This window comes from Diabrotica virgifera, chromosome 6, assembly GCF_917563875.1.
Source record: "Diabrotica virgifera virgifera chromosome 6, PGI_DIABVI_V3a".
Lineage (NCBI taxonomy): Eukaryota > Metazoa > Arthropoda > Insecta > Coleoptera > Chrysomelidae > Diabrotica > Diabrotica virgifera.
The window spans coordinates 92238571-92265594 of NC_065448.1; the positions used below are offsets into that span (position 1 = coordinate 92238571).

General features: G+C 33.3%; 1 protein-coding gene across 1 annotated transcript in view; it reads left to right on the forward strand.

Annotated features, from left to right (window-relative positions):
* The window catches only part of LOC114329196 (zinc finger homeobox protein 4), a 1197903-nt gene that overhangs the window by 183544 nt on the left and 987335 nt on the right, over positions 1-27024 (forward strand). The window contains exon 3 of the mRNA XM_050652612.1: positions 19083-19171. The gene's annotated coding sequence lies outside the window, so the exon portion shown is untranslated. The remainder of the gene's footprint in view (positions 1-19082; positions 19172-27024) is intronic.

Sequence of the window (27024 nt, forward strand, 5' to 3'; positions counted from 1 at the left end):
TATTAAAAGGTTCTAGATGTTTAACCGGTTTAGAATTATTAGTTTTTAGAAAAATGGAGTTAAAAGCGAATAAAGAATTTTTGTATTTTGGTAAAAAATGCCATTTTCTTCAGAATAGAAAGATTAGCACCAGAGATACGAAAAAATGATTGAATATAAAATTGTAGCTTATTTAATTCCCAAGAACGTGGTTTGCAAAACATTTTTGTGCGGTACAAATTGAGTGAGTTATTGACAATTAAAACTTGTAATAACATTCAAAAACCACCTTTACCAACCCTTTCAAAGTCACCTCTTTTTGTGACTGAGGATTTTAGAAGGATTTAATATTAATAGCCTTATAGAGATTGTAAAAACCTTCAAAATTCTTTTTTATAAAACTTTCTACAATAAAAAATAAAAAAATTTCGGGGTAAAAAATCAATATATTTTTTTGAAAAAAAAAAGAAGAAATCCAATTGGAAGCATAATAATAAAAGTTGGCGGTGTTTTTGGTCATTGGCGTTATTTATTCTTCTTTATTTATATATTCTTAATAAATTCCAGAAGTTGAACTGACTTAAAGTGATTAGTTTTTAAAAAAACTGGAGTTAAAATCGAATTATGAATTTTGGTAGTTTGGTAAAAAATACCATTTTCTTCAGAACAGAAAGATTAGCATCAGAGATACGAAAAAATGTTTAAATATGAAATTGTAGGTTATTTAATTCCCAAGAACTTGGTTTGAAAAAAAAAATTTTCTACGGCAAAAATTGAGTGAATCGTAAATGAGTATAATATCGAAAAACATTGATTTTTCGACATAAAACTAACACTTTCGATAGCGAATAAATCGAAAACTATTAATTTAAGAAAAAATGTATAGGACATTTTTTGCTTAAAATGAATGGTTTATCGACTTTTGAGGTCCAAATATAATAAAAAATTTCCACCCCCGAAGTGGGGTGGCAACTACCCCCATGGTAAAAGCGCCTTTTGGCATAATATAGATTTTGACCCTTGGACTATCCACTACTTATTCTTAAATTTTCAAGCAAATCGATCCATTCTGTAAAAATTGCGAGGTGAAAAGCTTCGGTTCCTGGGCTATAGTTATTTCATCCATTATGACGATTAAACAGCATAGGGCTTAAGAAGTCTCGATGTCTTATACATAGATACCTGTGCCTGTGTCTACTTACTCTATCAGTTGTTCATCTATTCTGGCCTGTATTTTGTTGTCCTTATATATTATATTTTTGATTATGTATTTTTTAATAACTAATAATGATATTTGTACCTATTGTATAATATACCAGAATAAAACACCGCTAAACGCCGTAAAAATGAGTGGCGCATACAATATTCCAGCTACAAAAGATCTGATATGAATATTACGTGGCACGAAAATGTATTTTCATTTTGATGCAAAACAAAATTCTAGTTTTATTTTAAAAGATTTTAGTCCATTCTTTCACGGTTTTTGCTCTAAATTTTAAAGAACCGCTTGGATTGACATGAAATTTGGCATACATATAGCTTACATGTCAAAGAAAAAAGTGATATTGTGCCGATGTGTGCTTTTGCCCTGGGAGTGACTTTCACCCCTTCTTGGGGGTGAAAAAATATATGTCCAAAATAAGTCCGGAAATGGGTAAACTGACTAATTTTAAGTAACTTTTGTTCTATAGAGCTTTTTCGCCAAGTCAACACTTTTCGAGTTATTTGCAAGTGAATATGTTCATTTTTCAACAAAATAACCACATTTTTAGACGGTTTTTCGCAAACAACTCAAAATTTAAGTACTTTGTCGAAAAAAACGTTCTTAGCAAAACTATAGCCTATAAAGAAGTAAAAAAAATGGTGTACGCGTTAGGTCTCTGGATCTCGTAGGACCAGAGTTATAGCCAATGAAAAATAGATTCATATTCACCAAATTTCAAATAGAATATTTCGACGTGAAATATCCAAAAAATTAAGCACTTTGGGGAAAACCTATTACAACTTTTTTAAAATTTTAAATTTTGAAAAATATGTTTTTTTTTCAAAATAACTTAAATATTGTTAGATATACCAAAAATCTCGAGAAACAAAAAAAGTTCGATTTGCTTTTCTGAATATCATGTATTTTTTTGTTTTTCTGTTGGACAAAAATTGATTAAGATTTGGTGTTTCTAAATTTGCATACATTCGTGATCAGTGACTCGTTTAACCCATTTTAACTACAGCCCATTCAATAATAAGGACTTTAAACCGATGAAACTTACAGATCATATAAACAATATAATAGGAGTCAAGAAACTTATGAAGTCGTAACGATTAAGTTCATTTAAGATACTAATTAGGGGATGATTTTCTCGATTTTTTTACCAAAACCAAAAGGGACTAACTTTATTTTGAGCGTAACTTGTTTAATTTTGATGCTAGAAATTTTTTTTACAAAACAAAAATGAAGCTTTTTTTAAACACTTTAAATAAGTTGTAATGAGTTTTCCCCGAAATGTGCTTCATTTTTGGTTATTTCACGTTAAATTATTTCATTTGGAATTTGACGAATATGAACCTATTTTTCATTAGCTATAACTCTGCTTCTACTAGGTGTAGAGTCGTGATGTATACACCATTTTCTAAAATTTTTTACAGGCTATATTTTTGTTAAGAATGTTTTTTCGACAAAATACTTACTATTTGAGTTATTTGCAAAAAACTGTCTAAAAGCGTGGTTATTTTGTTAAAAAATGAACATATTCACTGCCAAATAACTCGAAAAGTATTGACTTAGTGAAAAAACTCTATAGAACAAAAGTTACTTAAAATTAGCCAGTTTATCCATTTCCTGACTTTCTTTGGACGAAAATTTTTTCATCCCCAAGAGGAGGTGAAAACCACCCCCAGGGCAAAAGCACATATCGGCACAATATCACTTTTTTTCTTTGACTTGTTAGCTATGTGTATGCCAAATTTCATGTAAATCCAACCGGTTCTTTACAATTTAGAGGTTTTGCAATATTTTACCGTTAAAGAACGGACTATTTTTCCATAATATTTGCTCAATTTGAAGTAAAACGCGTCACAAAAGAGTAACTTTGATATAGTTTAAATTTTTAAACTCTTTTGTGGCGCGTTTAGTTCAAATTTAGCAAATAGTATGGAACATATTTTAAAATAAAACTAGAATTTTGTTTTGCATCAAAAAGAAAGTACATATTCGCGCCACGTTATATTCCTAGCAGATCTTTTGTAGCTGGAATATTGTATGCGCCACTCATATTTACGGCGTTTAGCGGTTTTTTATTCTTGTATCAGGAGTTTTTCAAAGTTATTTATAAATTAAATGTATGAAGTTGAATGCAATGTTTCTGGATTACACGTTAAGCTGTATAAATGGTCGCCTTTGTCGCATTATCTTCCAAATAATCTAGTGTCTATCGAATATACACTAGATTTTTTTTCTCTTTTAGAATATAGATTGAAAAAAATATTGGGATGGCCGGTAAATGAACTAGAATTGCCCGTTGCCAGATTAAATTTAGCGTCGTAATCACTACAACTACATAAACTATTTCGGGAATAATCGTTAATTGGATTATACTGTTGTAGCTTAATAACTTCTAAACGGCTTAACCGATTTTGATCACTAAACATGAGTTTAAACGTATTGACAAGTAGTATCTTTTTTTTTGGGAGGTGGGAATCTTCGCAAGACCGTCTGGGAAGGTGTCCCAGGTGTGTCGGATTCAGTCCGTCCTACTTCATCTTGACGGGCCGCCTACCGACTAAACCCACCCCCTCTTTCTCCAGCCGACGAGTCTGGAACCGCTCTTTGCGAGCATGTCTGACCCGTCGACCTTACTCTTAACTCCCCTCTGGCACTCTTCGCGTGCATTCCATGGATTGGGTGGCCTCCCGCTCCCCCCTCCCGCACAAGCCTTGCGCCAGACTGGCCGGTGAAGCGACCGTTCACGCCCAACCCATGTGCGGGCTGTAACACCAAGAGTAACACCAATCATTCATACATTCATCGATTCACACTCGCACTTATACCCTTTTACTCCAGGTTAAAAAGGGGGACAGTCAGCGAGGTTGGATGTAAAATGTCCTCCTCCACCAGCTACCCCAGGACAGAACAAACAAAGAAATAACAAATAAACAGAAAATAGACAGAAGGAAAACAATACCCAAGACAGTCGGCATGGACCAGATGTAGAGAGCCTTCCCCATTCTGGCTATCTGTTACGACGTGCACCAAATAAATAAATGAATATAATTTGTTAAAAAAGAAGTGATAAAAAATTGTAAAAATAATATTGATTAAATTGATAAATAATTAAAATAAATAAATAAATAAATAAAATAAAATAGGCAGACAGCGAAGTTTGCATGTAAAGTGTCCCCCCTCCGCTGGCTGCCTTCTACGACACAAGACACCGTTATAAAATAAATAAACGCTCATCCCGCCTGCAGTCGCCTCTCTTTTTCTTCTTTATGCTTTATGGTCTTTGTGACAAAAGCAATGATCAAGTCGAAGTCTCGCTTGCTGTCTATAGCTTTATCGATTAGCTCGCCAGGCTCACCTAGAGGGGATCCCAGGCCCAGCCGCAGCTCGGCACGCCCCGCACCGTATGCGGGGCATACGAACACGACATGCTGCGCATCATCCACCACCCCACACTCAGGACATAGATCGTTCTCGCTTTTCTCTATACGATGGGTATATTTCCTGAACGATCCATGTCCCGTCAAAAACTGTGTGAAGTAATAGTTGACGCGCCGATGCCGACACCCGTACCACCTCACTACGTCCGGGATCGGGGATCTCGTCCAGTCCGCCTTTCCGACTTCTGCTGCCCATTCCCTCTGCCACATCTCTAGACTTGTAGCTCTTTCCTGTGGCCCTGAACCTATCGCCCCGTTGCCCCTCCGGTACATTCGGACTCTCTCCCTGGCCAGGATGTGCACTGGCACAGAACCAACCACCACCTGTAAAGCAATGGTTGATACAGTTCTGTACGCACTGCACACCCTGATCAGGGGTTTTCTTTGGGCCTTGAGAAGCATGTCTTTGTATTTTTTCATCCGAAGGACCTCGTGCCACACTGGGGCCCCGTATAGTATTATAGATAGTATTGATTGTAGCACTACTGTTCTCTTTTGGGATCCGGGCCCCCCGATTTTGGGCATTAATTTGTTCAGTGTTGAGGTCCTCTTTTCCGCCTTCCGACATGCTTTGCACATGTTGTACGAAAGAGACAAGTAGTATCTGATGCATTTAAGGTCAAGTATGATAACTGAAGCTATTACAGGAATTATTAAGCTTAAAAAACCGTTTTTCCCCTAGGAAATAGATTTGATCATACTTATGAAGCCTATAACTCAAAAATTCGAATTTTCAAGGATATGAGGTATACACCGTTAGATTCGTCTAGTGTCCTTCTACAAACGCTCAGCTATTGGCGCAATTCTTAAAATTTTGAATAATTGTTGAAAAACGAAAATTTTCAAAGTTTGGTTTTTCAGTTTTTCGGCTATATTGAGTCGTCTAATTACTGATCCTACGACACCATTTAAAAGCTTAACTCAACACTATTGATTTGGTGTGTTTGCAGTTCTCCTTTCTCTTCTTGAATTGAAGATATATACCTCCATAAAATATGCCGTTTTTTACCTACCAAGTCCAATAGCTGGCTTATGGGTGGTCAAAAGTCACAAACTAAAATTCACGAAAAGAAAATTGTTTTCATGCACTGAATTTTTTTATTGCTCATGGTGATTGTATGTCACCTGAGTCCAATGTTTATTATTTCTTCTGTTAGTATTTCTTCTTTGTTGAGCTTGCCATGCTCCTCTATTATTTTAAAAGCACATCTTGACTAGTTGAATTGACCCGAAAGAATGATTTTAAAAATACTCTTGCTTTGGTGACAAGATGAATTGAGTCATAGCCCACACACTATCAAACATAGACTATCAAACAAAGGTTTTATTTAGCCAGCAAACTTAACATGCAGTTGCCCGAATTATTGTTTACGATTTGAAATTAGTTAACGAAATTAGTAGCCCGCACATGTGTAAATATAATAACAAATTGTGTTCATCTGATATACAGATGTTTTAATATATCGGATATAAATGTTGAATCGGATGTGAATTTTACAGTTTAATATCGGATATAAATGATGAATATTTGAGATTAAATATTGCCTTTGTGAAGTTTAAGTTTTATCCTCTTTATTAATGGAACTTAGTGATTGTTCTCAGGCAACTCTGCCTTAAAAGTTTTAACATTTTGTAAGTCATTAAAGTGTGTTTTCTTTTCTTTTGTTTCTTTCCTCTTTAAGGAAGCATTTTTTTATCAATAATAATTACACTTCCGGTCTGTCAGTAATCTTAAATTAGTTTTCTTAGAGATAAACAGATTTAAAAATTCCACACAAACAAGAATTTTCTATGTACGCCTTGTATTTTTCCAATAATGCCAGCTTTGCAATACAATATAATTACTTCCCCTTCCCCACGCCAAATCTAATTTATATCCTAATGGAAATGACATTGAAGAAAAAAGAAAAACAACTTTAATCCATACTCCATTAGTTGACGTGTAAACAAAGCTCTTACTTATTTCATTTCCGAATAGACAAAAGAATTAAAATGCTTTTGGAGAATTCAAAGAAAAGGCAATTTTGTAAAATAATTAGGTGGAAACTTTCCCCTGATTGCAGCCGCTGACGTCTCGTCCTTGCCGGTGCTGAGCGGAGGACTATTGGTAGACTTGTGGACGGATCAGAGACGTGCTAGACCAGATTTTTTTTAAACCGTTATATCAACATAACATGCATGATTACACAGAGTGCCAATTTTATATATTCCCGCTGTAAAGTATCATCATTCCTGTAATTTTTTATTTTTATTTTTAAACAACACCAGCACATTTTTTAGCCAGCTTAAACCTAGCACTTAACACGCACATGACTCTACACTAACATTTACTATTTACACTAACTCAACAGTTTTTACACTAACTCGAAAGGTTTAGTTCTCTTGTGTCTTCTTACTAATCCATGCTGGTTCAGGAGTTGAATAGCTTCTACGTTTGCATGGTTATGGAGTCTGTTTTCATGCTTCCTTGCGAATATTTTAATTACATCTGCCACCATTTCCACACCTAGGTCTCTGTGTAGGTCGCTACTTTTTATGTTGAGGGAGCATTCACAATGTCTCTTAGTACTTTATTCTGAAAACTTTGGATCATTTTGATGTTAATCGCACTGGCATATCCCCAGAGCTGTATGTCATATGTCCATTCCGGCTTCAGTACTTGTTTATATATCATGAGATTATTATGTATACCCTATTCCACGAACATACGCCTGTTTTGGATTACTTCGACAACGAATATTTTACTGTGCAAAATAAGAAGAACGAACGTAAATTGCAAATTACATTGTTGTTTATTGGAATAATTATTAGCGCAATTTACTTTCGTACTTCTTATGTTGCACAGTAAAATATTCGTTGTCGAAGTAATCCAAAACAGGCGTATGTTCGTGGAATGGCCCATAAAGACAGTTCTGAATGTCTTCCGGGGAGCCAGTAAAATTTTCTATAATTTGATGTTCAATTCTATTTTTTCTTTTTGATGTGTTCTTTCCATCTCAGCCTAACACCTAGGTTCTTACCCAAATATTTTGCTGTATAGGCATACGGTATAGTAGTGTCATTTAGTACTATTGGTCTTTTATTTATTTTTTTGTTGGTGAAATCTACATGTACTGATTTAGTCTCACTTGATACGCCATTTCTTGGTCCATTTATTAAAGTGTCTCTTACAATTTTACTTTTGCTTCAGTTTCATCATCATCAACTGCTAATATATTTGTGTCATCATCAAACGTAGCAGTTGTTGTTGTATCTAATACTGGTATAGGTGTACAGTAGATAAAGTAATGGTCCTAAAACACTACCTTGGGATACTCCAGGCTCAATTGTTCTCAATTCAGAGAGTAATATCCTTTATGTTTTATTCTAAATAATCTTTTACTAATATGCGATTTTAGTAATTGGCTATGTTCTTTAGGTAAAATTAAATTCAGTTTGTATTCTAGCCCATCATACCAGACTTTATCAAAATCCTGGGCAACATCCAGAAAAACTACCAAACATACTAGTGCTTCTTCTATTTGATCAGTGATTCTGTGGATCTGGTCTAGTGTTGTGTGATTATTTCTAAACCGAAATTGATGTAGGGAGATAATACATTTTTGTTCTATTTTAGGTTTTAGTCTTTTTAATAAGAGTTTTTCAAATAATTTTGAAATCACTGGCAGCAACGATATTGGCTGATATGATGTTACATCGCTTGATGGTTTTCCAGGTTTTGTTATCATAGTTATTTCCGCTACCTTCCAGCATCTTGCTGACCTATTGGTTTAACTATTGGATAGCTTAACTATTGGTTTTCTGTGCAACTTTTTCAAGATTTCTGCTGTTATTAGGTCGTACCCGGTGCCTTTTTGGATTGATGTTTGTTAGTACATATTTCAGTTTTAATTTCTTTAGGTGTAACTAACTGTATTTTTTCTCTAATATTTTCAACTAATGCTGGAAAGTTGTCAACCTCAGATGGCATATAATGCGGTTTATAAGCATTTTCCAAATGATCAGCAAATATCTCCGCTTTTTCCTGATTAGTCGTAGCCGTGGATTTTGTCTTATTGGCCTTTTGAGGCTCTTCGTGGCTCTCTATAATGAGTAACCACTATCCTTTTCATATGTAAGCTCCCCTACTTACTTCATTTCCGAATAGACAAAATAATTAAAATGCTATTCGAGAATTTAAAGAAAGGCAGTTTTGTAAAATAATTAGGTGGAAACTTCCCCGGATTGCAGCCGCTAATGTCTCGTCCTTGCTGGTGCTGAGCGGAGGTCTATTGGTAGTAGACTTGTGGATGGATCAGAGACGTGCTAGTCCAGATTTTTTTTTCAAAACTGTTTTGTCAACATAACATGCATGTTTATACAGGATGATAATTTTAAAAACTTCCCACTAAATTCCTGTAAATGATATAATAAATCGGAAAGACAGGTGAAAACAAATTTGCTTTTAAGAAATTCGAAATAGAAACAAAGTTATAGCTGAATCTAGAACGGTAACTATCTGAGATAAAACTCGTTTGTATAAAACAACGCGCGACGCCTGACCTGTGCAGCTGCAATTCGACAGTTGTTTCATATTATTGCAATTTATGGAAAGTTATTGTTTTGAAAATCGTTAAAAATACCAGGATCTGGTGGCAATTTAAAAGGCTGTCGAAGTAATGAGATGCATCGAAATAAGCATAATATTAAAACAATTTAAAGGTAATCAGTTCCTCGCCAAAAAATAAGCATGCATTGCATGCACCTTATGTTAACAACAATTGCATAAATAGCAACGATTTGATTGGAAAATATCGACGAAGCTCGTATTGTTCAAGCCAATAGAAAGATCAGCGAAACATCAAAACAGGGCAGAATTATGAAAAAATTTGACCGATCATTTACAGCATTTACTGGACAGTGGCCAATAATGTGACCATTTTATTCGATAAAATTACAATCTTCTTCTTCTTCAAGTGCCGTCTCCTAATCGGAGGTTGGATATCATCATCACTATCTTTACTCTATCCACCGCTGCTCTAAAGAGTTCTATAGAACTGCATCTAAACCAGTCCCTTAAATTCTTTAACCATGACACTCTCCTTCTTCCTATACTCCTTCCGCCTCTTATCTTTCCCTGTATTATCAGTCTTAGCATTTCATATCGCGGTCCCCTCATTACGTGTCCCAGATATTGTAACTTTCTTATTTTTATTGTGTTTATTATTTCGCATTCTTTACCCATTTCTCGCAGTACTTCCGTGTTCGTTTTCCTCTGTGTCCATGCTATTCTAAGCATTCTTCTGTAACACCACATTTCAAATGACTGTAGCTTATTTATGTGTTCTTGCTTTAATGTCCAGCTTTCAAGTCCATATTGTAGTATCGAGAACACGTAGCATCTCAAAGCTCTTGCTCTCAGTTCTAAGCTAAGGTCTTTGTTGCAGAGAACTGTTTTCATTTTTACAAACGCATTTCTTGCTATTTCTATCCTGGTCCTTATTTCTGTTGTTTGATCATTTTTCTCTGAAATCCAGGTTCCTAGGTATTTGTATTTATCAACCCTTTCTATCGGTACATTTCCCAAATGTATGCTTGTTTGTATGTTTGTTTTCTTAGTTATTATCATGTATTTGGTCTTTTTTATATTCATTTTTAGTCCATATTCTTTACAGAAATTGTTTGTTTTGTTCAGTAGTAGTTGGAGTTGTTCAGCAGAGCTTGCTATAATCACGGTGTCATCTGCATATCTTATGTTGTTAATAGATCTTCCGTTAATTATTATTCCTTCACTTTGAGATAGCAATGCTTCTTCAAAAATGGCTTCACTATATGCATTAAAGAGTAATGGAGACATAATACATCCCTGCCGAACTCCTCTCCTGATTTCAATTTCTGGACTGGGTTCGTTATCTATAACAATTTGTGCTCTTTGATTCCAGTAAAGGTTTGTTATTATTCGTAAGTCCCTTTTGTCTATGTTTTTTGTCTTTAGAATTTGGACTAATTTTTCATGTCTTACTTTGTCAAAAGCCTTCTCAAAATCAACGTAACAAACATGCACATCCACATTCATGTCCACGCATCTTTGAGCTAACAGATTAAAAGCAAATAACGCCTCTCTGGTTCCTAGTCCGTTTCTGAACCCAAACTGACTATCATCTATTCCTTCTTCTAGTTTTTTGTTTATACGACCATGTATTATTTTCAAGAATAATTTGAGAATGTGACTTATTAATGATATTGTTCTGTATTCACTGCAATCTTTAGCGTTTGTATTTTTAGGGATAGCACAAAAGGTTGAGAGTAACCATTGTTTTGGTATGTTTCCTGTTTTTTACACTGTGTTAAACAAGTCTACGATAATGTCTAAGGTTTCATCATTTATACATTTTAAGCTTTCTACTGGGATTTGGTCTGGACCTACTGCTTTACCATTTTTGCTGTTTTTTAATGCCGATTTAATTTCTTCTTTTAATATCTTCAAAACCGTATCATCTTCTACTTCGACTTCCATCTGCTCTGTTCTATTGTCTTTGAACAATTCATTTATGTATTCTGTCCATCTCTTTAATTTTTCGTTAGTACTCAACACAAGTTTCCCATCTGTATCTTTTAGTATTCCCGGTTTTCTTTTTCTGTTGATCTGCGTTAATTCCTTAATTTTTTTATGTGTGTTAAAATTATCATGTCTTTTCTGGTGTTCTTCTATTTCTGCGCATTGTTCTTTTAACCACTGTTCTTTAGCCTGTTTAATTTTGGATTTTATTTGTTTATCCACATTTTTGTACATCTGATTATCTTTGTTTTTATGCTGACGTCTTTCTTCCATTAAATCTAAGATTTCCTCCGTCATCCATTGTTTCTTTTTGTATCTGGTTGGTGTAAGAATTTCTTTTTGACATTTATCTATTTCTGTCTTTATTAATAACCATTTTGTCTCTGTTTCAGTATTTTGCTGGATTTGTTCTTTATGCGTTGTTTTATGAGTGGGTTTCTTAGTTTACTTGTATCGATTTTTACATCTGTTGTTCTGCGTTTTATTATTTTCATTTTGAGCCTAATTTTGGTCACTACTGGGTTGTGATCTGATCCTATGTCGGCACCTGGATAGGTGTTTGAAGATATAATTGCGTTCTTGTATCTTTGTGTAATCAATACATAATCTATTTGGTTTCTTACAATTCTCCCTTCTTGATCTGCTGGTGACTTCCAGGTATATAGTCTTCTCTTTGGCATTTTAAACAATGTATTAGTTATGACAAAATTATTGTTTTGGCAAAATTCGATAAGCCTGTCACCTCTTTCGTTTCTGTTGCCCAGACCATATCCTCCTGTACATTCTTCTACTTTTTCGTCTCCAACCTTTGCGTTAAAATCTCCCATTATAATTGTAACATCCTGCGTTTTAATGGATTTTAAAATATTGTCTAGGTCTTCGTAGAAAGTTTCAATATCGCTCTCTGGTTTGTCCGCAGTCGGAGCATAAACTTGTATTATGTTTAATTTGGGTTTATTCTGATTTAATTGTAAGAGGATAATTCTGTTGGAGTATGGAATGAAATTTACTACAGCTTTAAAAATTACAATAAAAATACATAAGAGGTGTTTTTTTCAAAATCACATTTTTCAAAACTGGGTGACGTTTTTCTCAAAATGTACTAAACGAATTTCAGTAAACTTAAATTCTACTAATAGGTACTTTGTATAAACGACTACTAAATAGTCCTCTAAAAATTAATAAAAACTCCATCTTTTGGTACAGGGGTAACTTCACTTCCAAAACAGAGATATTTTCTCAGACTCAGTAAGCAAAAGTTTAATTTAAATAAAAATCCACAAGGAAGAACTTCCTGTAGTTGCCTGTACTGTATACCATTAATAACAAGTGAAATTTAATAAAAAAATTTCCTCTTGGTAAAAGGTATATTAGTTTAAAATACCCTAAAGGGCTACAAACATATACAAAACGTTTTCGCTCTGTAACAAGAGCATCATCAGTGTTACAAAAACATGGTGAGCCAACCAAAAAAATACAAGGTCAAAGCCTTTCAAAAAACAGACAAAAGTCTAATATCAATAAATACATCGAAAAATCCAAAGGATGGATAAAATTCCTAAGGATAAGGCCCTAGGGTAACATATGACTCCCACACGTGGTAAGTGGGTCAAAAGGTAACTAGGTCATTATGTTATAAGAGTAGTTGCCTGCCACCTCTTATAACATAATGACCTAGTTACCTTTTGACCCATTTACCACGTGTGGGAGTCATATGTTACCCTAGGGCCGTATCTTATAAATACGAAGGATTTTTTGATGTATTTATTGATATTAGACTTTTGTCTGTTTTTTGAAAGGCTTTGACCTTGTATTTTTTTGGTTGGCTCACCATGTTCTTGTAACACTGATGATACTCTTGTTACAGAGCGAAAACGTTTTGTATATGTTTGTAGCCCTTTAGGGTTTTTTAAACTAATATACCTTTTACCAAGAGGAAAATTTTTTATTAAATTTCACTTTTAAATAAAAGTGTATTCGAAATAAATAAAAAAATAATGTGTGTGTACTTTGTACGCACTTAAGAAGTTATATTTCTATTATGTGATTTCAACGAAATTGATATAATGTATTTTAAACAGTTTATTTATATTTTATTTAAATATTAAACTAATTTTAATACTTACCTATTACTCACCAAAAATGTTTATTAAAATAATACCAAAAATTAAAAAAATAAAAGAATAAAACGCACACAAACACATTGAAAATGCTACATAGAAATGATTTTTGAACAATAATGATTGTTGGCAAAAATTTTAACTAAACACCGATTTTCTGAAAAAAAAAATTATATAACAAATATACTTGAAGAGCTCAAGAATAAAAGGATGAGGGTCCATTATTTGTCATTATGGAGATAATACTAATTTCTTGTACTTTATCCCATGTAAAATATTGTATGGTATCTAACTAAGCAATAAAGATGACGGTGTACAAGCCATTCAGCTTTGAAAAATAGGTCTTCTAGGCTAAAAGAATGAAGGTGCTACAAACGCAGGATAAAAGGATGACAGTCCGCCTACTTCAGATTTCTGACCACAGAGATCTCTTCTATTAGAGTTGTTTGTTGCCTAGAGGTTTGTAAACGCACATACCTGTGTTTATAGCTTTCTGTTATTTTGGTGTAGATTGATGTTATTACATTTTTGAAGTCCTGTGCTGTTTAAAATGTCTGAAAACGAATATTCTGCAGCAATTGAAAATTGTTCAAGGAAAAGAAAAAGTTTTGGTCGCATGCAAGATGTAATGAAAAAATTGAGGTTGAGACTTGATAAAATAACAATGTTTTTTCCAGTCAGAGGCCACTCGTACCTCGAGTGTGACTGGAACATGGGCTTAATCAATCAAAAATATGTAGTTGAAACCCCTTCGAAGTGGAACGAAATTATTGAACACTGCAGATCCAAACCAACACCATTTAGAGTTATTTCTTGCGAGAACCAGCAAATATTTAAATCATGGATTAAGTTTCTTTCTCCTTTGTATACAAAAAGCTGTCCTTACAAAACACGACCTGTACGGCAACTAAGCATCGTTTCTCATCACCCTCGAATGATGTTACATCGTCAACCTGTTAATGGCCTAAATGAAGAAAGTATTGATACTAAGCCTAAGAGGAAACAAATTTCACTACCTGAAGGCTGTTTTCACCTACCAGAGCTAGCATATTGTGGACTTTTACCTTTAAATAAAGCAAAATTCGACGATATTCAACATTTGAAAAAATTTTGCTCTGTAAAGTCTCAAGCATATTTTGACGCACTGCCACATCCTTAAAGTGTTTATTTTTCATTGTATATTATGTATAACTATTTGCAATATAAACTATTTGTAATATAGACTACTTTATCTGTATTTTTAGTTTCATTTTAAGACACGTTAATGAACCCTCATCTATTTCGCTTGAGATTTCATGACATCAAAAGATAAATAAATTTATATTTATAGTAATTTGTAAACTGATAACACAAAAACATAACCTATACATTCCCTGTAAGTTACTGAATGATTTAGTAACCAAAATCAAGTGCCCTTTCCGTTAATTATTTTTATATCTAGTTTTAAAACTTAAAAACTTAATATTTGTCTTTTTGGACCCTTATCACAATCATAAAATGTATAAAAAAATAAAAACTTGCATTGGGATTCAAATCCGTGCATTTTGGGGCTCTTAGATTTGTAATCTAAGCCTCTACTCATTTACCCAATTACACATATCTGTCATGTGGGAAGATAGGGCAACTGAACGTTTTACTGTTTGACAGTTCTGAATTTAATCAAAGTAGTTTGATTTTTGTGGAATTAAAATATCAAAATACAGCAAAACGTAGAGTAAGAAAACAATATATTAGATGAAGATTGGTAGAAATTTTGTTGGTAATCAAATTATGTAAATCAAAGCTTTACCTACTAGGTAGGTACATTTTCCAAATAGGTAAGTACGTATGTAATTTTTTACTTATTACAATACTGAAACATTTAACTGTTGCTTTTAAAAACTATTTAAAAAGTCACTACAATTATAAAATCGCTTTTGTCTGAGTCCTCACAACAATAAAAACTAATATACACAACATTTGTTTACCCATAACCATTGACGTATTAATAAAACAACTGACATATTGAACAATTGTTGACAGGTCATTGTAATTACCCAATCACAGCCCATATAACGTTTGAACTGCGCTCAGGACCAAGACTTTTGATGAATTCGCGCACATATAAATTTACTCCCAACGCGCCTAATGAAGTAAAACTACAAAAATAAAATAAAATTAACTTTTATGTAGCATGTACATACAATAAAAATAAAATACCAATCCTGGTGAATAAATCGACGACGCTATAATCCACTGTTGATCCTGCGAAAAATAAATACTTGCTCTCCCTCTTTGAGGATCTTCCTCGTGGTCTTTGGCTTTTTACCTTTCCTTGGATGATTAGTATTTCCATTGTTTCCAATAAGTTTTTCCAAATACGGGCAATGCTAGTAAAATTGAAACAATATGTCGATGTATTATTGGTCAGTACCCAAACATCAAGGAGAAAGAATAATCACTCTCTATTTGGGGTTATAGGTCTGGATCCCGCGTATGAAAAAAAAGTTGATTAATAGCAAGCTGAAAATTTGTTAATAGCTTAAGGGTGTCTAGTCGGATAAACTTTGATATATGGGAACACTGGAACAGGGGCAGTTTTAATTGTGGAACAGGTTAAAAATTTGGAAGAGTCAGACCACGAAAACGGCACATTTATTTTGTCCGACAGAACAGACTTAAACTCTCCGAACAGAGATTAAACTCTCGTGCAAAAATCAGACTGCTATTTATCACCTATCATAATTCCTGCCATTTGACATATTCTACATGTTCCACTCATTAAAACGCTTATTTGGTGATAAATAGCAGTGTGATTTTTGCATGAGAGTTTAATCTCTGTTCGGAGAGTTTAAGTCTGTTCTGTCGGACAAAATACATGTGCCGTTTTCGTGGTCTGACCGTTCCAAATTTTTAACCCGTTCCACAATTAAAACTTCCCCTGTTCCAGTGTTCCCATATATCAAAGTTTGTCCGACTAGACACCCTTAATCTATTAACAAATTTTCAGCTTGCTATTAATCAACTTTTTTTTCACACGCGGGATCCAGACCTATTATCGGTAGCCGATTCGATCACTACTCCATCAGGACGAGTAGCAGAAACCTACCAATCAATACTTGGTTGTCGATAGGTGGTTGAATCGATTATTACTCGAAAAAGCAATGGACGTGAAAGCGGCCAATCAGTACTTGGTCATTGGAAGACGGTTTAGCCTTTGGTCAATACTCAAGGGCCAGTTAAAATCCATATCAGATCAGAGGACCCCGTTTTACATCGTTTCTGGTGATCCATCTCTAGAGCTTATCGATGGAAGTGGAAGCTTCTTGGTGGAAGTGTTTGCGTAAAAAGAGGTGTATCAAGCTAATGGCGAGAACCAGCGATGTACATCGTTAAAAATTGCATATATCAAGGCTTTGAACATGTCATAGATTTGTTACCATCTAGAAATCTGGGCCTGTTCTACTTCCATCTGAACCCTTTGTTAATGTTTATATAAATTTATAACATTCCTTTCATCATCATCATTGGCATTGTAAAGAAATGCTTTCAGCCTGGCGTTAAGCAGATCAACAGCAGAGAATCGCACGCGTTTCGATACCAGCGCAACCTTACTCATTTAAACTTCTACTTCGAGGCATCCAAGTAAGACAGTAGAGAACAATCAGTCTTGCGGCGATCAAACTCTAGACGCCCTGGCTAACCAGTGTAGTGAACAGATAGGCCAATCTGGGAGGTGGAACTCTGTAGTGAAGAGATGCGCCGCTCGTAATTGGACAAGATCCCTGTAGCCGTAGAGTGAACGACTACGCCATCTCCGATTCGGAGTTGTATGGGTGTCTGTATAGTTATTGATATTTTGATTGTGGGAGTTTTCTTCGGAACGGGACAAAGGTAGAATGATATTTTATTTTATTATTTTAAGCTTAAACTGTATATAAATATCTTCAATATATTTATTTTATTTTAACCTGTATTTTACTGAGTCGGTTGTCCTGAAAGAACTACGCGTGACAGCATGACTGTTGTTAGGTCTTGAACTATTCAAGGGTTCTTCTCTATTCTGATTTATTTCGCGCTTTGGTTTTTTACTATGTATTAAAAGTGCAAGAGCTTTTTGTATTTTTTTAAATGCTAGTTTCGGTCCTTCCCGTGTTCCAATTCCTGGGGGTATTTTTTATACTTATCAAATCTTTTATAGTCTGTTTGGTCTATAAAATCCTAATCTTTGCACCGTCACTGGATTAAACCACAAGGGGGGTAAAAAGAGAAAAGGGAGACATGCAACGGGTATATTAAGTTAGATATTTAATTACGTTGGCGGTAGCGTGTACATTTATTAATTTCACACGTGACCCCAACAACAACACAGTCGATAGTTTCGTAGACGGCTTCTTTGTCCCGATCTTTAAGCTCGATGCACAGAATAAGTTGTCTTGCCCTAAAAATCTTTATTAAGACGGCGGATTTCTTGTAGTAGGAAATTCCTTTCCAAACTATTTTCATTAATTACGAACATTTTTTTATTATGCAATATTCATATATTTTCCGAGGTTGTGGACAAAGGTGGAAAATAAATATGCCTACTAAATTGGTAAAATATGTAAAAGAACTGTTATAAAGAAATCAACAAGCAAAATCATTTCCTGTAGCGGGGTGTATACCGTAACATATCACAAAACATTATATTTATTAAAGTCCTTTACAAAAGGTATATAATTTATTAACAAAAGTCCCATCAAAATACTTTGTTGTAATTATTTAAAACTTTGGACTTTAGAGTAAGTATTTAACTGCCAAGTATTTAAATACACTATACAATAAATAAGTACTTGGTATTTAAATGCTCTAAAGTATTTAAATACCTACATAGAAATAAGTATTTAAATTTTGAAATACGGCCTTAGCTCCGATAAGAAGTTAAAAATTTGAAATGTACAAAAAGGCTGAATGATTAAGAAAAAATTTACCCAAGAACATGGGTACATTTTTAGTATTTAAATACGTTTCAACATTAGTGTTTTCATTTATGATACTTTCCCAAAATTACTAAAATTTGTGATTTTTTAGATCTAATTGTTTTATTTAAGTCAAGTATAGCCACAGTTATAAGTACCTACCTACAGATCACTCTTTATAGTAATAACTTTCAGTTTCATTTTTAAATACATCTACGAAAAAGGTACTACATACCTATTTGATTCAGTCATGCCTTACAATGTGAATTTTTAGAGTGGTTAAAACAGCAAAACTTTATTATTTATATGCCCATTTCGCCGATTCCCAAATTAAACGGCACAAAGTAGTGGATCACTCGCTAGAATTAAGTATCTTGGCGCGCTTCCCCCGAACGGTTCCTACAGTTCACCAAATATAGCTGAAAGTGTGGAATTCCCATTGCCTGCGCTAACAATGAAGTGAGAGCGCACATACAAACGGTCTGGACTGTCAGTGCGAGTGCGAGGTCCGTCATTTGACGAATGCGCATCATGATCGTCAATCGTCAGGCGTTTTCACACTTTCAGCTATATTTGGTGAACTGTACCTGCGCTTCTTGTTACTGGGCCTGTATAGATTGGAGGGGCAGGAAGGGCAACCATACATACCTATTTATGACTATTTTGTCGTTATCAGTATGGTACAATCAAGTTAAAACAGAAGGCCATTAACTTGGGATAGGTTCACTACAGCAGATCCTGAATATATTTCATTAGTTGATATAATTTTTTAATGTAGGCATAATTTTTAGTAAATAATCAGAAACAGTGCATGATATCTATTCATAAGGTTAAGCAAATCTTTTGTTACAGGACCGATACTTCCAAAATAGGACCAGTAACTTGGTTGGAACAAAATAGGACCAGTACGCGCTAAGGTTGTCTCTGTAAAAGAAAAAAAGGTTAGTACACAGAGAGTAATTGTGCTTTAGAGCAACCATTTTTTTGTTGGATTTATTTTGGTTTGTGGTAGGTATTATTATATCAGTCTGACTTGTTTAGGTTCATGACCTTTTTTTCAATTTTCTTTACAAACGCGTATCTTTAGTGTAAAGCAAATAAAGGTTGAATATAGTTCCCAAAACTGTTTTATAATAGTTAAAGACAGTAAAGAATACATTGTAATTTATCTGTTCTAAATTTTAGGTGTCTTCTGGTAATGTGAAATTATGTGAAAGAGTATAACTAACGTAGATGTTCAGCGGATTGTGTTTTTTTCAAAATTGACGCTTGACTTACTTGGCTACGATCCTGTATGCAATAGCCACGTTTTTAGCTAAAAACATCTAAGGGTTGAGTTTGTGCCTTAGAGACATCAAATTCTGATTATTTTTTTTTCTGATTTGTTGTTGTGTACCTACTAATGAAATATCAAATACTTACTGTGTACCTACTAATGAAATATCACATTTTCCTGTTATGTTTATTTCTGCGTGTAGATTTCTTACATCTGTAGCCTGGTTCCTGTGTTTTGCCGCTATTGCGGTGTCGTCTACATAAAGGCTGAATAGTTCTTGGAACGTCTGCTGTATAGATGCTGTATAGAAGGGGTGATGATACCGCCCCATGTAGTACTCCAGCTTCCGATATTCCGTATTCAGCTTGAACTGTTCCGTCATTTCCCCGTTATATCCATAATCTCTCATTTTGTTCGTCAATCCTTCATGCCACGCTTTCTCGAAGGTTTTGCTTACACACCGAGAGAAAAAATTCTTGACATAAAGAAACTTTATTAATATTTGAGAAAGATCGACTTAGCATATTGCCTAAGAAATATATCTTTGTATGTAAGATATAATTTTCTAAAATATTCCAAATAAATTCCACTGTAGCCAAAGAAATATATCTTAAACATGATTGAACTAACACTTTCTGGCAAACTTCAAACCCATTTATCAGAAAGAAATTACACTTGATGTTAATTAATTTTATTAGTTATAAAAATATATTTTCTACACATTACAAAACTATTCTTTCTGAGCAATAATATTTCTTAGTAAGGAATATTATTATTTTAATATTAATAATTAATGTGTTTAATGTTAAGAAATATATTTCGCAGAGATAAACGTATATTTAGAGTTAAGTTAATATTTCTTGAAAATAAAGTGACATTACATACGGCGAAATAAATCATTGTGTTAAGGTAAAATCATTATTTATTAATAAAACAAGATATAAAACGTTATTATTACATACAAATATTTTCTCCGCTCTTAAAACCACTGGCTTCCACACAACAATAAAAGGATGGAGAGGCAAATCCAACTTCCTCAAATTTTCCTTCTTTTGTTAATAGCACTTTGTATATCAGCAATTCACTAAAACAAAATCGTTATGTAGAAAGAGTAAACTTACTTTAATAAAAATTGTTTATAAAGATATCTAGAGATATTTATTTTGACAAATTTAGGAAATACAAAAAAAAACAAATACACGGCCCCATATAAGAACTATTAATACTAATAACAATCAAACATATTTAGTTCAAACATGGCATTATTTAACCTAGACATCTTTGTTTATTTTTTTCTTTTTGTTAATGAAATATTAATTATTTATCTGTATAGTATTAAGTCATACAATAAACATTGTTTAGCTAAAACAACAGGGAAAAAATAACCAATGTAAAACATTGAAGCAGACATAATAATATGTAATTTTCTTATAATCTGAAAGAGACAGCATACCTAATCATTAAGAAATTTCATTACGAGAAAGTATTATTAGTTTACATCTAAGTCATTTAATACATATTAACTAATTCACGGTTTTCGGCAATAACATTTCTTAACCATAAACATATATTCCTTTTAGACTAACTGATTTCTTTATCTCAAATAAATTAACAGATAACATCCTCAGCGTTGCAACCGCCATGTTTGATATAGCGTTGTATTGTATATTTTTATATAAGACGATACATTCAAGAAACCTATTATAGTTGATACATAAGTATACACATTTTTAAAAAGGTACTTACATGTATGAAGTTCTACCATTTCTGGAAGGCCCCGCAGTTGGTTAATAACTCCTTTCTTAATATTGTTCTGAAGCTATATATTATATCATTCGGTCCCAGCTTTAAATGGTGGCATATTTCCCAGTTAGAATAATAAGCTCCTTTATTTCAGAGTCGTCCATCATTATGCCTAAAAAGCATATAAAGAAAGATACTATTATGTTTCTTTTTTAACCATTCGGATACCCAACAATATTATTATTACATCTTAAATTACTCAATTTACTTTTATTTAATACCTATATATGAACGTACCTTCATAATATCCGTTAATTTTTAAAGAACACCAATAAATCCAACATCCATCTATATGAACATGAACATATCACGCCATCTTGACAAACACTGACGACTAAATCATAAATAGTTAATCTGCGCAATTCTTTTGTGGAAGAAAATCTCTTTGCAAGTAACATTTCGGCATTAATGACAAAGTTTTTATTTTATAACCACAGTTACTACAGAGGGTATTTCGGAAGAATTATTTCTTGTGGTTTAAAATATTTATTTGATTGCAAGAAAATTTCTTCTTCACAAATATAAATATGGATTAACTTAACATTATATTTCTTATACTGCAAAATATTTGTAGTTTTCAATTTAAAAAATAAAAACTTTAGGATAAGAAAATTAAATGTAACTATTAATGCATTTCTTAGTATTGAAGAAATTATCTGTAAGAAATTATTGAGTTGTGTTTAAAAAACTCGTTTCTTTATATATGTGAACCGGTGTGTTTAAGTTAATAGGATATGTTAATTTTTAAGAAATATTGCTCAAACAAATCGGTGTTTTAGGAGAAAAGAAATTGTTCTCTCGGTGCATCTAGGAAGCCTCATTCCGTACATTACTTTTCGTTGACTCTAGCTACCATGTACTCTGTAAGTCTTAGTATCGTAGTTCACTGGAATGTTGAGTTATGAGTGCTTCTGGGATTAACTCTAGCCTGTCTAGCTCTGATTAGAGTCTGGTTTGGATGACTTGCTCTACTATCTTGTTGACTACTGAAAGTAAGCTAATCGGCCTATTGTGCTCCAATATGTGGTTCTTGGCTGCGGTATTACGATTACATGGGCTTCATTCCATCGGTTTGGGAAGAGCCTCTATCTTAGCATTGGGTTTATGTTTGTTAAAAATACAATTGCTTTCGAAGGTCCTTTTATGGGCGAATTTTTCTAATCAGTGAATTAATTATGTGAGTGATGTGGGATTTATTATCTCTTCTAGTTCTTCGGGAGTTTCTAGTTATGTTTATTCGGCTTCTTCGATAAACACCAGGTCCTGATTTGGCTGTAGTTACTCTCTTTGAAGAGTATGTTCGATTTCTCTCTTTTCATTTAGTATTTCTTATAAATTATTGATTGACGCTACCTGCAAGAAAATTGAGGCTTTCGGTACAATACAATTTTTTTTCTTGTTAGGTCTTTTTCAGTAAATAATATTGTATATTTCGAAATAATATTTGTTTACATCTGTAATTATAATATTATTATGTAAACACATTTTTACTATCTACACAATATACATTAAGATTATATACTAAGATTATATACTAAGATTATAAAATTTTTAATGACAATCGTATTTTTTCATGTTTGTTTCTCTGGTGGTTAGCAACTATTCTCGGAATACAAAAAGTGGAAAGCAAATTATAAGGAGCGGCATCATTCAAAACTTGGTACTAAAGCAAATTAAAGATTTGAGAAATACCGGAACAGCATTTTACTTATTAACACAATTTGAACTGGCTGGACTGACTGCTTAGTAGCTTCCTCATTTCTAAAAACACCTCTGATTTGCAGAGAAAATACATGTGAATGTAAGGGGAACGCTTCAATTTAAATAAATTGCACTAAATATTATAGACCTGGATCCCGCGCACCAAAAAAAGTTGATTAATAGCAAGCTAAAAATTTATTAAGAGCTTAATGGTGTCTAGTCGGACAAATTTTGATGTATGGAAACTCTGGAACAAGGGAAGTTTTACTTGGGGAAGAGGTTAAAAATTTGGAACGTCAGACTACGAAAACGTTCCATGTATGTTGTCGGACTGAACTTCCAATTGATTTGTTACCATTTCAATAAACTCTCATGCAAAAATCAGACTGGTGTTTATCACCAACTGGGCATTTTAATAAGTAGAACACAAAGAATATGTCAAATGACAGGAATCATGTTGGTTAGTAATAGCATTCTGATTTTTGCATGAGAGTTCAATGAAAAGGTAACAAATCAATTGGATGTTCTCTCCGACAAACTACATGGGACGTTTTCGTAATCTGACGTTCCAAATTTTTAAACTGTTCCGCAATTAAAACTTCCCCTATTCCAGTGTTCCCGTACATCAAAGTTTGTACGACTAGACACCGTTAAGCTATTAACAAATTTTCAGCTTGTTATTAATCAACTTTTTTTTGATACACGGGATCCAGGCCTATTAGATACAAAGTTGTTTATGGAAAAATATATTTTTCTGATTTAAAGAGGGAACTTTCCTGAGAAGTCTTGGGAAAATGACATATGCATAGAAATGATCAAGTTTGGTGAAGATCAACTGCAGAGAAGGGTGTATCAACTTATAGTGCAAGTATGCGAAAATTAAATATTTCCAACGGATTGGTGTGAGGCTCGCATATGCCTGCTGCATCAAAAAGGAGACAAACTAAAGTTTGACAACTATAGAGGTATAGACTTACTATATACGTCCCACCTTGACTTTACAGTATAGGGAACATAGGCAACGCAGTCCTTACGAGAGTTTTTAGCGCGGTGATGCCGATTTTATCAAAAAGACTTTGTAATCGAACATTAGAGAGATTAAATTAAAACTGTTTTAGAAAGACAATCTACAATTTTAGGATTCGTATGCGTTTAAGTTTATTTGATATACTATAGTTATTACGCATATGAATCGTAAAATTGTAGATTGCATTTCTAAAATAGTTTAAGTTTAATCTTTCTAATGGTCGATTACAAATTCTTTTTGATAAAATCGGCATCACCGCGCTAAAAACTCTCATAAGGACTGCATTGCCTATGTTCCCTATACTGTAAAGTCAAGATGGGACGAACTATAGATACTGTGTACAAAATCTTGGCAAGAATTTTGAGTAATATACTAAACAGCTATACGGAAATAATGCTGTATAAGTGTCAGGCATTCTTTAGAAACGACAGATCTATGAGTTAAACAGTTTTTTTACATGTTTTGTTTGTGGATTTTGGGTAAGTATATATGATAGAGTCGATACACTCAAAATGTATAGAGCAATGGAACATTTGGATAAAAAACTTGTCTTGCTTGTAAAGTGACACTAAATAACTCAAGCACGAAACTGTTTGGCACTGTCACATTTCAGATGATAAATTTACCGTTGCAAAAGGTTTGAGTCAGGGAGATTCTTTATCCATTACATTACTTAACTGGATGTTAGAAACTGAAACCAGAAAATGCAGGATAAAGGTGGAAGAAATAATCATGAAAAATGAGCACCTGTCTTGGCATTTGCTGATGATCTAACGATCCTAGCAAGAACCGCAGAACAATTAAGAAGAGTTGTGAAGAAAATTTTTGAAGACGCATAGAAATTCTAATTAGAGCTAAATGAAGATAAAAGCAAATATATGATCAGGGGACAGAAGAAAAAAGAGAAAAAGTCTTTAGTGTGATGTTTGTAAGTGGTAAAAGCTATAGTTTTAAAAGGGTGGACAATTTTGAATATATGGATGTACCTAGTATTTGATGAAAATGGAAAAGATAAATGGAAGCTCGATGCCAGAATAGCAAAAGGGAATACAAAAGTAAGTAGTTTAAGAGATCTAATAAACTCAAAATACGGTTCTAGAGAAGGCAAACTCCCATTATATAGAACAGTTACATATATGCCTGCGAGGCATGGACATTAAATAAGAAGGTGGAGGATAATCTGGAAAGATGGGAAAGGAAAATATTGAGACGCGTATTCGAAGAACGGAAGAGAAGGCGAGTAGGAGATAAGAACCAACAACGAATTAATGGCCTTGAATACAGAACCTACCATCACCACGTTCGTCAAATCACAAAGAATCAGATGGTTCGGACATGTAGAAAGCATGGCATTGAACAGAATGCCTAAAATTTTTATGACTAGAAAACTAATCGGTCCCAGAAGAAGACCTAGACTCAGATTAATAAAGTGGAGAGAGACCTTAAACTAGAACTGGAAGAGAAAAGCACAAATTAGAAATGAATGGAGAAATATTGTTAATCAGAGTAGTTTAGAATTTTGTATTTACTTAAGTGTGAGTTTTGTTTAAAATAATTGTAATTATTAGTTAATCTTATGATTATGTTTTATAAAAATGCTCTAGATCTTAACGGCCTGTTGTGCGTATAAATAAAATTTCACATTCGCCTCTTTGGTGGTTAGCAATTTTATTCTTGGAATACAAAAAGCGGCAAGTAAATTATAAGGAGCGGTATGATTCAAAACCGTCTGGTACTAAAGTAAATTAAAGATTTGAGAAATACCGGAAAAGCATTTTATTTATTAACACAATTTGAACTGGCTGGACTTACTGCTTAGTAGCTTCCTCATTTCTAAAGGCACCTCTGATTTACAGAGAAAAGACATGTGTATGTAAGGGGAACGCTTCAATTTAAATAAATTGCACTAAATATTGGATACAAAGCTGTTTATGGAAAAATATTCTTTTCTGATTCAAAGAGGCATGTTATAAAAACTGTAACCAGAGGTTTCCGCTATATAATTTAATAAAATTATATATGTGCACAGTTATTTCTTGTATATAATTCCTCTTGCTATATATTTATATTATTTTTGTTATATCTTATTCAGGGTATAATAACCTTCATTATAGTTTCTTAGAATGTATGTCTTGCAGGGAGCTTTTAAATGTTTCAAATACATATTAATATTTGCTCGATAACCTTTACAATATATTAACAAAGCTGTTAAAATAAAACAAAAATAACTTTTTTTTTAATTCAGTGATTGTGTTGTGTTCTCTCATACACAAAATTATCTCAAGAGTCCTATCTACAAAAATTTGGTTGAACGGTCTGGGCTAATAAAGGAAAAAAGAATAACTGAAAAATCGTATACCTACAGGTTTTAGAAGGTTCTAAAATCTAATGAAGGATAGCTGATGACAATTCCTTGAAAACTTACATCTGATTTTGATTTGTTTTTTAAACAATAATAAAAAGAGACAAAAATCATTTTTTGACTATAAAACGTTTATTGTACATTTAGTGGAACAATGGTTCAAATAAAAGTTAAAAAGGTTTTTAGTTTGTGATTTATAAATGTTAATAATTTTGTTTTTTCCATAATGGCATGTAATATATCTTGTTGTGAATTAGAAGAAAAATAGTCGTAAAGACTGATGCAAACAGAACAAAATCATACAAAGTAACTGAACTGAAAAAGGAAATAACCAGGCCATGCAATAGTACCAAGAAAAAATAGAAAAATTGCTCTTAGAAACAAATTATGAAGCCATAGGTGTAGAAGAAAGATGGGGAAAGATGAGAGATGAAGAAAAAAATAAAGCACATTACAGATGAAGTAAGTAGAAAATTGATACCCAGAATTAGAAAACGGACAATAACTAACGATTGGTTTGTGTGCAGAGATCACAAAAGGGAAGAAAAAGTTAAGAATACATATTATGTTGACCAAACCTAACAATAAAAACAGTAGAGAGTGGAGCCAAGAACGAAAACAGTTA